This window comes from Pinus tabuliformis, chromosome 8, assembly GCF_031772625.1.
Source record: "Pinus tabuliformis cultivar Carrire ecotype Pingquan chromosome 8, CPIR1, whole genome shotgun sequence".
NCBI lineage: Eukaryota > Viridiplantae > Streptophyta > Pinopsida > Pinales > Pinaceae > Pinus > Pinus tabuliformis.
In genome coordinates this window covers 448,773,552-448,788,666 of record NC_142294.1, presented here as the reverse complement: position 1 = coordinate 448,788,666, position 15,115 = coordinate 448,773,552, and positions in this window count along the sequence as shown.

Sequence of the window (15,115 nt, the reverse complement as noted above, 5' to 3'; positions counted from 1 at the left end):
TCTCTCCTTGTAGAACATTATATATATCTATGAATTAATAGATTATTTGAATTATGTTACCTAATGCTTTTAAGTATATTATTAATGGAAATTTTAAAAAAAATCACATTGAATAGTATTTTTTCATTCCCCTGATTCATCCTTCTGAAATTTTCTATCAAGAATCTACGCTCTTCTACACTTAGACTAGAAATAATATGATTAGTCTTCTTCATTTTTTGGCTCTGCATGACGAACAATAACCAATACATATTAGTTAAATTAGCATATAGTTCAAACATATTAATTTTGTAAATAACTTACAAATAACTTACCTTCAATATTTTTTTTGATGTTATATCAATATTTTTGTTACTTAACAACTTCGTAGACATTTTTTCTCAATATAAAACCTGTACCATTAAATAAAAAATATACTATATAATTTATACATAAACCAAATAATTTTCAACGAAAAAGTCTTTAGTAACCGGTGCATTTATTCCATTAAATGCACCAGGAATTTAATTGTTTGGCATTGTCATTGAATTAATTGTTTAAAATAATTTTAAATTATGATGGTGCACTTTGTAACGATAAACGCACCACAATTACTTAATAACGATATTTGGCATAGGTGCATTGGTGAGCTATATTACACCGAGAGAAATGATGAATAAACTTAAGAAAAAGACAATGTCACAATATATCAGTGTGTTATACTGCACACGGTGCACAAGTGTGTTATATTACATAGGATGTACTATGAATCATATATCCATTTTTTTTTTAAACGGATTGGGATGACATGGTTCGGATCTAATGATGCAGGGTTACCCTGCGTTTACCCATAGTATGCATATTCCTATGCATAAACAATTTCCCCCTTGCATTTACCCACAATATGCATATTCCTATGCATAAACCATTTTCCTCACGAATTAATATGACCTACCAGGTCAAATCTTCAATAATGGTGATGGTTAAGTCCCCTTTCATTAGAACTCATGCAGAAACATATTAATAGACTGACCCAAAGTCTAAACCCTCGTTCAATTTTTCATCGGGACTCGATCAACCCTCATAAGCCATTGTAAATCCTTATTCCGCACATATAGCCAATCCCACTTTATAATTTTGGGCCATAATTGGACTTAACCATAAAACCCTCTATTGGCGCTTTAATCCATAACAAACCCTTTATAGTAGATAACACATAAAATGACATAAATCATACCTTTTCTTCCAATCCTTGGCTTTTGCACAGTTACTGATGTTACCTTATCGCAATCGCTTATCGTAGTTTTCCATGGTCATACCACACATATGCTCTTATCACCCCTCTGACTCCGATATGTGACTATCAGAATTATTTAACACCAATTTTACATTAAAAGACTTGGCACAACACTTTAATGGAATACAAAGGAAACACATTGAAATTCTACTCCAAACCACATAACTTGACTTCAAATATTATAGACCCACATATATAAATATCGTCACGTCTGTCAACTCCAAAGCTTTTTCGTTGTGCTACACTTCCTCCAATCTCCGATCAACACTTATTGCTATCGGTGATTGCCCCATCCTTCAGAACTGACCTCTTCCTCTTAAAAGTTCTAATCCGACACATATTTCGGACCCGATGGGTTCTAGGTCACATTTGATAAGGTTTCATGTCCGGCTATGCATCGCAAGTCATAAACGCTTCCTCCCTTTAAAAGATTGCGATACGATCCTGATCGTTTCATTCTTGCGATTTAATCCTAACCATTGATCTATGAGATCTAATAGTTCTTGTGCATTGACACTTTACTCCTCCACTATTCTGTTTTCTTATGATTTACACTATTCCTTCAGCGTTTCTGTGATTCTGGGTTTTCTTTGGGGTTTTGGCCTTTCAGTTGTTTTACTACGTGATTCCTCCTGAGTTTTGACATTGATCCCTCTAATGGATTCAACGATCCGTTATGATCCTCCTCTTCATGTGTTTCTCTATGTAATCGCCAAACTTTGCCTACAACTCTCTGTTACATCGGATATGCTAATTCATTAATTCATCATTCAATATTCAATAACACACTTATACAAATTCTATTTGTCACTCTCTGTACATATAAATGTCAATAAAAAATTACATAATGAGACTCTATGTCTATCCTCGGCCTGATCTTCTAATTTAATGGCCTCTGATCATCATCTGCCCGTAGGCTTACAAACACACAATCTATCTAATTATCTAACTCTCTAAATCTCTCTCTATCTACCTTGTCTATGCCTTTCAAGCTTACATTTATATAGAAATTGATTCTAAAACCAATTCCTAGTTTAGATCCATAAGCTTCTCAACAAAATCCTAAAATCTATTTCTCATCCCTAAAGATTCTCTCAAATCCACAAAATCATGAACTAACTCCTAATCTGAGATTTACAATCAATTATCAATCCTTTTGTTTTTCAACTATCCTAAATCTCTCATGTTCTCCTACATTCGAGAACATTTACAAATATGCCTCACAATATTCAATTAATTCCTATTCTCATTAAAATCACTCAAACCATTAAATAATTACATTAATTCAATACTTAGGAAACCAACTTCCTTGAAACACAACACCCCCTATGTCTACTAGAATACAATAATGATGTTGAGCTGAATGCTCTTGCATCAAATTCAATAAGTGATCCTCCTACTTTTTATATCAAATGTCCTACATATAGTAAGTACATAATCTCATTAAATCTAAAATGCCTAAAATGAAAACCCATAATATATGAAGTGGTGGAGGGAGTTAAATCCTAAGGTGAACTTTTGCACGTTTAAGATAAGTATAGGTTTTTTTAATTTTCTGAATTTCAATTAAATTTAAATAAGAACATAGATCGTAAATATTTTACTAGTAAAACAATAGGAAAATTGTAAGAAAATTTACGAGTAAAATCATTTGTAAAATTTAAATTTTTTACTATTAAGGTTTTCAGTGAATCACTATACCTTACAAATTCTAATATTTTTGTGGTCCAAAATATTTTTTTGCTCCAACTATGTGCGTCTTGTAGATGATCTCTCTTTTAATTAAACCCTAATGGAAATTTAAAAAAAATCATTAATAAAATAAACAATAAAAATTAATTTTTTTACTATACAATATTTTGATTGAATCACCATAGCTTTTAGCTTCTATGTTATTCTAAACTCTTCTACTTTGCACAATGCTCCACTCGTATATCTCTCTTCCAAAATTTTGAAAAAAATAATAAAATAGTGAATACTTTTTACTATTTAAAAATCTTTATAAATATAAATTTCGAAAAATCAATTACCACTATTTTTTAATTAGGAAAAAAAACCATTTTTATTTTATTTTTTCACTTTACACTGAAATTAATGTGTTCGATAATCAATCAAACAAACTGGTGTATTTATGTAAAAGAAATCATGGTATTATAGACCACGTCCTCCTCTTAACAATTAATCAAGTACATATAATTGTACCATCCTTCACCACAAGCAAGAGGGCCACGATGCACTCTACCCAATGCTACTTAAATCGTATATAATAAGATTTTAATTGGACTTGTATGTGTTTTTCATAGTATACAAGCAATTATCGCAAAACCCTAATCTTCACTACATACTATTTTAGTCTATGCAATTGTGGAATATGGGGAACATTAAACAATTCTTTTCATTCATATTTAAAGATTGAAATGTTTTAATACATTTATTTAATCAAATAAGTAGCAGAGACTTCATGTATTATCAACATTTTTAAGATTTTATTGTCAAACAACTCTTTAATGTCACATTTTTCTGCGTTGAGATCAGTTTCGAAATCTAATTCTTGAATTGTTTTGAAGACGTCATAAGCTAGGTTAGCCTGGGTGTGAAACTACATATTAACCATTCCAAGTCAAGATTAATGGTAAATTTCTATGCATGACATAAAATAAATAGGAAATGATGCATTAAAGTATTTACAATATGATTATTATTAATTTAAATTAACAATAATATTATAATAAAAATTTAATAATATTAAAAATAATAAAAAATTATTATAAAATAGAATATACATTTATTTATTAAGAACATAAATTAATATTATTATGATCCAGAGAAAGATAACTAATTCATATGATCATTTCTCTCCCACATTAATAAAACAATACTATTAATATAATGATTTCAATGACACTTAAATATTTCTAATTTTATATAAAAGGAGGGTTTTTTGCATTATTGTGAAGGGCTCAATTTGTAGAAGATTGGGGCAATTCTTAATCTAGATAAGTATATGTTTCTTTAGTTTTGGACTACTGTAAATTCATTTAATTATTTTCTTGTTTAAATCATTGGATACCTATGGATTTTATTATGGATCAAATTTTAATCAAAATTGATCAATGAATTCAAATAGATGGACATGTTATCATTGTTAACTATTTTGCATATTGATGACAATTGTGTCTTTGTTTTAATCATGATTTTTTTATGAGAACTATTTTCTTAATGCAATCATGTCACTGATTTCCAAATCGTTTTATTTGAATTTGGATGCAATAAACATATGTTAACTACTTAGTAGATGGCTATATGTGCATATTTGTGTGAATAAGTGATAGGTCCTAGTCCAAACTTCCTTTTACCTTTCTCTTGATTGAGAGGGGGACTAATCGTTCTGTCAATTGAGATATATTTAGGATTTATTTTTTAAGAAGTTTCCTTACAATGAAGCAACTTCATTTTTGGCTTCGCTCATCCCTTATGTCAACCTAAGGATTTATCTCTTTCATGTGGACTCCAAGATGTTAAATATGATTTATCTCTTCTTATTGATGGTAATTAGAAATATCAAAAGTTAGCAGGGAGAGTGAGGTGCTAACTAGACCCATTAAAACAAGTTGGAACCACCAAACCAAATGGAGAAGAGCTCAGCTGGGGATCTAATTGGGTGCTCTCCCTAACGTTGATTTCGGTCATTTTTTGCTATCAACAAGACCTTACTTTGGTGATCTTGGATATCAAAAGATTATGAGAACCATAAATAGTACATATTTTTGCATTGAAATGAGGAGTGATATTATTGAATACCTTGCAAAATGTTTGGAATATATGCAGTAAATGTTAGTGTAGGAACCCAACTAGACTATTACAAGTAATACCAATTATGAAATGGAAATTGGAGTTCCTATACAAGGACTTCATTATAGGTATGCCCAATAATGTTAGATATCATCATGCTATCATGTTGGTAGTAGATAAGTTGAGCAAGGTGGCTCACTTTATAACAGTTAAAAGTACTCATAAGGCAATTGATAAAGCATGTATTTTTGTTAAAGAGATATTTAGGTTTCATGGGATTCCTAATAAAATAATATAAGACATGGATGATAAATTCACATCAAACTTTTGGAAATACTTGTTTTCTAGTTTTGGAACCCGTTTGACCTTCAACACTACATACCATCCCTAGACTGATGTTCAAGCAGAGGGAGTGAATAGAATATCGAAAGACATGTTGAGGATGTACATAATACATCAGCCAAGGAAGTGGGAAGACTATATTCCACTGGTAGAATTTGCATAAAACAATGGTTATCAAGAGTAATTAGGAATGGGTCCCTTTAAGGAACTTTATGGCATAAAATGTCATTCCAATATTAGTTGATATGATCCAAGAAATAAAGTAATTGTTGCACCAAATTTGTTGACATAATTGGTGCAGGAAACAATAACAATCAGGAAAAATCGAAAGGCATCCTAAGATAGGTCAAAAAGTTATGCAAACCAGTAAATAAGTCACAAATATTTTCAAGTCATGGGCATGTTTATCTCCATATTAACACAAAGAATATCATATTAAAAATGGGATCATGTGTCAAGTTGGCTTCCAGATAAGGCAAACCATATGAGATCTTAGAATGAGTGGGGTTAGTGGCCTATATATTGACCTTTCCACCCATAGTGAAAGCTCACAATGTTTTTCATATTTCCTTTCTTAATAAATATCTTCATCATGTTAATCATGTTGTTGACGAGTATATGCTATAGGTGGATCCAAAGGGAAAGTTCCAACTAGAATCATTATGCATCCTGTATCATAGGAAAATCACACTATGGAATACAAAACTAGACTAGGTTAAAGTGTAATGGAAGAACTTTGGACCTAATGAGGACATAGGGGAGACAACTAAGAAAATAAGGGCATAGTACCCATATTTGGTTACTAAATAAAGAAAATGTAAGAGTTGTGTATAAAGCTTAGTTTTTGTTAATTTTCATGCTAATATGAACATAAAGGATGATGTTAACCTTAAGGGGGTGGGGTTTGTGGCACCCCCGATACATTTCCCTTGATTTTTTTAATGTAATGATGTAATGGATTGAAGTGTGAGACCAAAAATTCATGATTTAAGATGGAAGATGAAAGTTAAACCAAGTGGGTTTGGTTGGCACCTAAAATTAATTTTATTGTATAATTAATGAGAAAAAGGAAGAGGAAGAGTCCAAGAGGGAGATGAAAAGACCCCTGAGGAAATGATAAAAATTCAAATGTATAACAATGTGCAGTGGGGCCACTTTTTGGTGGAGCTCATGAGTAAAGTTGGGAAGAGATATGAGATGAGGGAATGGGATCCTCGAAAAGATAAATTTATGACCATAATAGTAAGAGGATGAAAATGAAATGAAAATAGTGCTTGCCAATGGACTGGATGAGAAATCACATAGGGTGCTTGCAAGGGATAATAAATCACATGGGGTAGGGTTCTTATTATGGGCTAATAAACCACTTATTGAGTGCTTGACACAATTGATAATCCACCCAAGGTGCTTGCAAGGGGTTAATAAAACATTGTAGGAGTGCTTAGCCTAGCTAATATAGAATCCCTTTATGTAGTCCTTCACTAGCTGACAAACCATATACTTTGATATCTATTTCTTATCCTCTATGCATTGAAGTTGTATTCCTGCTAAGGTTGTTGAAAGGAAAATTCAACTTAGATGGTGGATTTGGCTCGAGGGTGACTATTGTAAGTAATCCTAGCCAGAAGATTTCTATGTTTTGGAAGAAAATTGAAGTCCCACCTTTAGCTTTCCATATCTCTGAATTATAAATGAAATGCTTTGAGTTGAGAGCTATGGAATTAAAGAAATTCTATGTGAATGTATGTAGTTATGAATGATGTTGCATGGTGATATGATGTTAGTGCATGAACATTATTGACTAAAATATTTATTAGTTTATGTTTATTTATTTATGTCCTGCAATAATATGTTAAATACCCAAGAATTTTCTTGTATTGTCATTACAAAGAAATTTGTGTTAGCTATGTTTATAATTGGCTTGATTATCAATAAGGGATTCTCTCTTCCCTATGTGGAAGTGATGGGATGAATCCTTGCCTAATTCTTCCCAAAATTGGGTGGTTTTTATGTTCTCTTAGAGTGTGCAACTAGTCTAGATGACTTGAGCATGAGGGAGACAAATAAATCTATGTTAACTGCAGTTGTATGTTAAGCCTGCAATTTTATAGTTTGGTTAAGACATTGAAAAGTTCAGGAGGAATAAGTAATTGGGGCACCCACACCTTTGCATGTGTTCTAGTCTTGGAGGCTAGGAAGAGGCTCTCTAGATTCATACATAAATAAGAACATATTTACCATTGTTTAGGAGATGAGACCTTAGGCCCTAGAGGAGATAGGCCTTGAACCTTATATGCCCATGTGGCTAGGTGCATGATTGAAGGAAATAGAAAGGTGATGTTAGCACCATTGATCTCATCAAGATATTTACTACATTGGATGACTGCACAGGTATAATACCTGGAGTTTTTAAGCGGAGAATAGGTGGAAAAATATGGTATTTTATTCCTGGGATGATGTGGCCTGATTTACCCCATATGGGGCAGTAAGTTGTTGGCACTTGTCGAAGAGCCATTGCGAAAAGGTTGTGAGAGGGAGGGGGTATGTCACCCCATAATGGTTTCACCCTGGAGTTTTCCAAAGGAGGTTTACAGTTAAACATTTTGGGGAATCTCCATCCCTAGATGAAGAAAAATGATAGAAAAGATTGGCCATAAATGACAGAGGGAATTTACATCCTACTCCCATACCCTGTGTTCTTATTTCATGAGTTTAAATTAATCCCTAAGATTAAACTTCTGGGTTGATGTGGCAAGAAAGGATGAAGGCCCACATGATGTCATGCCAAGATATTAGGAGGTAGAAGGAAGTGGGGCCATCGAGATAAAGTTGGCAACAATAGAATGTGGTACCTTTAACCTTCTTAGATGTGCACAAAGGAAAACCTCCATGATTAAACTCCTGGGATTATATATATTTAGAAGAGGAGTTACCCATACCATGTTAATATAATAGTAAGGGAGAAGGATAGGTGAGACCATCAATAAAACCCTTACAGTGTCATGAGGGGATCACCTTAGATATTTTTGGATAAATGCAGTGGGAAACCTTAAGAAATTTTCTTCCAAGGTGAGATAGCACTAGATGGAGATTCTATGGCATGTTTGTGAAGATTATAGGAGGAATATTGTTGTGGAACCTCCACACAAACCCGATAGTGTCAGCAAGTGTTCCTTGAGATGATATGGCATGATTGACCCCATATGGGGTAGTAAGTTGTTGACACTCTTCGAAGAGCCATTGCAAAAAGGTTGTGAGAGGGAGGGGGGATGTCACCCCATAATGATTTAACCCTGGAGTTTTCCAAAGGAGGTTTGCACTTAAACATTTAGGGTCTCTCCATCCCTAGACGAAGAAAAATGATAGAAAAGGTTGGCTATAGATGAGAGAGGGGATTTACATCCTGCTCCTGTACCCCGTGTTTTTGTTTCATGAGTTTAAATGAAATCCCCAAGATTAAACTTCCGGGTTAATGTGGCAAGAAATGATGAAGGCCCACTGTTATTAAACCAACTCAAGAAAAGATAGAAAAGATAGATCAATGCCTTAGAATTTAGCCTCTTCGAGGAGGCAACCTCTTTTACATTACATAAATGAACAATTCTTGGACGATTCAAATGATAGAACCTCCTTTCTATATATAGGAGTCTAAGGAGTCGCAATATAACCCAACTGACCTAACAATAATAATATAAAGACATAAAAATAACAATAGAGGGACTCTATGGGGCACAGTAATAACAATATGGGGATAATAGGGGCATAAAAATATTAATAAGGGATGAAACTACAATAGTGATGGGGTAATCACTAGTATTATAGGGACCCAACATGCCCCTCTCCTTCAAAAAAGTGTTGTGCTCAATGCTTGAGTATTTTTGGATGCTTCTGTATAAAATTCTCATCCTCCCATGTGTAATCTTCAGCGGATAAGTTCTTCCACTTGATAAGATACTCTCAAATTGATCGATTTCGTAGCTGTCAAGTTCTTGTTTTCGTGACTGCTTCTGGTTCCAATATAATTCTTCCTTCCTTATCAAGTTCTGGCAATATTGTTTGAACTAGGAGCTTGTCACCTATAACCTTCTTTAAACATGAAACATGGAAAACTGGGTGCAATCGAGAAGCTGCATGAAGATCCAATTTGTATGCCATAGTACCAATCTTTTGCAATGCCTTGTACGAACCATAATACTTTGGTGATAATTTATTATCCTTCTTAGCATGGCTGAGGGACATTTGCTTATATGGTTGTAGCCGTAGGAATACCCAATCACCAACATCAAAACTTCTTTCGCTGCGATGTTAATATGCCTATTATTTCATTCTATTCTGTGCCAACACAAGATTATCCTTTAAGAGTTGGAGGACTTTTTGTTGATGTTCGATGTGATGTTCCATTGTTTGAACCTTAGAATTTTCTCTTAAATATGATGTGATGGATGGTGGCTGATATCAATAAAGTGCCATAAATGGGGTCATTTTTGTTGTTGTATGGAAGGAAGTGTTATACCACAATTCAGCCAGAGGCAACCATTTGACCCATTTTGTTTGTTTATCAAATACAAAGAAACGAAGATATCCTTCCAAATATTTGTTTACTATCTCAGTTTTACCATCAGATTGAGGATGATAAGATGAGCTATGAGCTAACTGAGTACCAAGACAAGAAAATAATTCTGTCCAAAAATTTCCAATGAATATGGGATCTTTGTCACTTACAATAATCTTTGGGTTTCCATGTAGCTTTTGAATTGTTTCCATAAATGCAGTAGAAATTGTACTAGCTTTAAATGGATGTGATAATGAACAAAAGTGTGCATAATTGGTAGGTCTGTCAACTACCACCATGATGACACTCTTTCCCTCAAACTTGGGTAAACTTGTGATAAAATCCATTGAAACCTCCTCCCAACGTTGGCTTGTAATGGATAAAGGTTGTAATAGATCCAATGTCTTAATTGTTTCAACTTTATTTTGTTGGAAAACCAAACATTCCGGCACAAATTTTTGAATATCTGATTTAAGGCCATCCCAAAAAAATTCCTTCTTAACCCTGTGGTAAGTTTTTAAAAATCTTGAGTACCCTCCTAAGGGAGAAGTGTGCAATTCCATAAGAATCTTTTGTTTTAGTTGGGAATTCTTACAGAGGTATAAGCGATCTTTGTACCATAAAGAATCATTTCACCAGCTAAATGTATCAGATGTACTGGAATCATGTTGTAACCTTCGAATAAGTGCCCACACTTCTTCGTCATTCTTCCATTCCTCCCATGCTTCGTTTATCCAATCTGGTTGGATAATAGAAATGGCGCACAACAATGCTTCCACATCCTCATCCTTTCTTGAGAGTGCATCTGCCACCACATTTTGCTTCCCCTTTTTGTAGATGATTTCAAAGTCATAACTCAACATCTTTGTGACCTACTTTTGTTGCTCTTCAGAGGATAATCTTTGTTCTAAAAAGTATTTAAGGCTATCATGATCCGTTTTTACCTTGAAATGTCTTCCCATTAGGTAGGGTCGCCATTTCTTAAGTGCATGGAGTATTGCCAACATTTACTTCTCATAACTAGCTTTATGTAAAAACTTTCCCCTGAATGGATGACTTTCAAAAGCAATGGGTCTTTCATCTTGCATTAAAACAGCACCAATTCCATTTCCTGAAGCATCACATTCCACAATAAAGTTTTTTGTGAAGTCCAGTGTAGCTAAGACTAGTGCTTGGCACATTTCCTATTTAAGATGTTCGAAGGCCTTTGATGCTGCTGGAGTCCATGAAAATGCATCTTTCTTCAATAATGTTGTTAGAGGTGCTTCTATTCTCCCATAATTCTTAAAAAACTTGCGATAATACTCTATCAACCCAAGAAATCCTCGCAAATGCTTTATGGATGTGGGGATTTTCCATTCCTTAATGGCTTTAATTTTTCTAGGGTCTACCTTAACTCCTTCATGAGATACAATATAACCCAGATATTCCACCTCTTGTACTCCAAAGAAACATTTGGATCTTTTTGCATATAATTGTTTCTCCTCCAATAGTTGTAGCACCCTGTCAACATGTTCAACATGATCCTTCCAAGACTTGTTGTAGATTAGTATATCATCAAAAAATACTAACACAATTTTTCTAAGGAATGGTTTGAAAATGGAATTCATCAAAACTTGAAATGTTGAAGGTGCATTAGTAAGGCCAAAAGTCATGACCAAAAATTCATAATGACCCTCATGAGTTCTAAATGTTGTTTTTGGAATGTCTTCACTCTTCATTCTAATTTGATGATATCCTAAATGAAGATCCAACTTGGTGAAGTAAATTGATCCATGCAATTCATCCAATTATTCATCAATGACGGGAATGGGAAACTTATCTTTAATAGTGAGCTTATTGAGCTCCCTATAATCCGGACACATGCACCGTGATCCATCCTTATTTTGCATTAATACTACTGGAGTAGAGAAAGAACTTTGACTTGGTTGAATTATACCAGCCTCTAGCATTTCTGCAACCATATGTTCAATTTCACTCTTTTGGACATAGGGATATCTGTACGGCCTGATGTTTGGAGGAACACTTCCTAGAATGAGACGAATAGCATGATCATGATCAAGAATAGGTGGGAAACCTTTAGGAGTCTCAAAAACCTTGGAATGATTTTCCAAGACTTTTTAGAGATCTAGAGAAATAGATGATTGCAATGTGGAAACATCTAGCGAACATAATTGTGCAATCACACCCCTTTTTTCCTTTTCTAGAAGCTTTGTCATACCGTTAGAGATGATTATCTTTCTCGGTTTCCATATAATACCCCTTATTTCAACTTCCTTTCCTTCCATAGAAAATTTCATGAAAAGTTCTTGAAAATTAAAAGCTATTGTACCCAAGGATTGTAGCCATTGGACTCTTAGTACAACATCAACACCTCCCATTGGAATGGAAAGCATTGGGCTAGTCAATACATATTCTCCCATCGATAGCTTGATATTATGGCACTTTCCAGAGCAATTTATTGTTCCTCCATTTGCAACCATCACTTGACACGCTGGTGCTGGACATAAGAAGCAATTCAATTATTTTTATACCTTACAATGAATAAAATTGTGGGTACTTCCTGAATCAATCAACACTATTACAGTTTTCTTCTTGATTTGTCCTTCTATCTTGATGGTTTGAGGAGTGGTAATTCCCACCAATGCATTACAAGATATGGTCAGATACATTTCTTCTTTATCTAGGCTTTGTTCCTGGAGTATATCCTCTTCTTTTGACCTTTCTTGCTCCTTTTCTTCTTCTCTTCGAAATCTATCTAGAATAATTTCTTCTCAGCACACTTATGACCTTTGGTGTATTTGCTATCACAATTGTAACAAAGCCCTTTTGCTCTTTTTTATTCCAATTGGTGTGGTGTCAACCTTCTAGGTTGTGGAAGACTAGGGGCAACAACACTTCCATATTTATAGTTGTGAGTGGTATGCTTCTTGGTTGCCATAATTTTGCTTTCCATTTTTTTTTTAACTTGAATGCCTTCTCTAATGAATTAGGTTCCCAAAGGTGATCATCATGTTGGATATTATCCTTTAAAGTCCCTATGAACACGTCAATCCTATGCTCCTTTGGAATGTTTTTTACCCTTATGTTCAATTTTTGGAACTCCTCAATGTGCTCCATTATTGAACCCTTTTGTTTGAGACTTATTAATTTGCTAGAAAAAGTGTTGCTTTTTGTATTCTCATAATGTGCTGTCAATTATTCCGTAAAAACTTCCCAAGTGATAATCTGTTTACGAGAGCAAAGCCATTGATATCATACAAACTGATTTGGTTCCAAATATAAAGTTGCAATATGTACCTTTTGTGTGTTTTGCACATTATTGATATCGAAAAGTTGCTCCATCTGTAATATCCATGTTGAGGGATCCTTGCCATCAAACTTCCTCATGTCGATTTTTGGAATATCGTGGGTGTTCGATCCCACATTAGAGTCTAAGAAGTCATGATTAACATTTCTTTTGTTCACATCATGAGTTTCCTTTACTACCTTTTCACCATTAGTAAGTATTTCTTATAGACATTTGTCAAATCTGTCTTCAAATCTGCCATGTCTGTCTTCAAATCTGTCTTCAAATCTGCCATATATCTCTTCAAATCTGGCTTCAAATCTATCTTCAAATCATCCATCTTAGATTCCATGCCCTTTATCTTATATTCCATGCCATTTATCTTGACATTGGATGACTGCACAGGTATAATACCTGGAGTTTTTAAGCAGGGAATAGGTGGAAAAATATGGTATTTTATTCCTGGGATGATGTGGCCTGATTTACCCCATATGGGGCAGTAAGTTGTTGGCACTTGTCGAAGAGCCATTGCGAAAAGGTTGTGAGAGGGAGGGGGTATGTCACCCCATAATGGTTTCACCCTGGAGTTTTCCAAAGGAGGTTTACAGTTAAACATTTTGGGGAATCTCCATCCCTAGATGAAGAAAAATGATAGAAAAGATTGGCCATAAATGACAGAGGGAATTTACATCCTACTCCCATACCCTGTGTTCTTATTTCATGAGTTTAAATTAATCCCTAAGATTAAACTTCTGGGTTGATGTGGCAAGAAAGGATGAAGGCCCACATGATGTCATGCCAAGATATTAGGAGGTAGAAGGAAGTGGGGCCATCGAGATAAAGTTGGCAACAATAGAATGTGGTACCTTTAACCTTCTTAGATGTGCACAAAGGAAAACCTCCATGATTAAACTCCTGGGATTATATATATTTAGAAGAGGAGTTACCCATACCATGTTAATATAATAGTAAGGGAGAAGGATAGGTGAGACCATCAATAAAACCCTTACAGTGTCATGAGGGGATCACCTTAGATATTTTTGGATAAATGCAGTGGGAAACCTTAAGAAATTTTCTTCCAAGGTGAGATAGCACTAGATGGAGATTCTATGGCATGTTTGTGAAGATTATAGGAGGAATATTGTTGTGGAACCTCCACACAAACCCGATAGTGTCAGCAAGTGTTCCTTGAGATGATATGGCATGATTGACCCCATATGGGGTAGTAAGTTGTTGACACTCTTCGAAGAGCCATTGCAAAAAGGTTGTGAGAGGGAGGGGGGATGTCACCCCATAATGATTTAACCCTGGAGTTTTCCAAAGGAGGTTTGCACTTAAACATTTAGGGTCTCTCCATCCCTAGACGAAGAAAAATGATAGAAAAGGTTGGCTATAGATGAGAGAGGGGATTTACATCCTGCTCCTGTACCCCGTGTTTTTGTTTCATGAGTTTAAATGAAATCCCCAAGATTAAACTTCCGGGTTAATGTGGCAAGAAATGATGAAGGCCCACTGTTATTAAACCAACTCAAGAAAAGATAGAAAAGATAGATCAATGCCTTAGAATTTAGCCTCTTCGAGGAGGCAACCTCTTTTACATTACATAAATGAACAATTCTTGGACGATTCAAATGATAGAACCTCCTTTCTATATATAGGAGTCTAAGGAGTCGCAATATAACCCAACTGACCTAACAATAATAATATAAAGACATAAAAATAACAATAGAGGGACTCTATGGGGCACAGTAATAACAATATGGGGATAATAGGGGCATAAAAATATTAATAAGGGATGAAACTACAATAGTGATGGGGTAATCACTAGTATTATAGGGACCCAACATGCCCCTCTCCTTCAAAA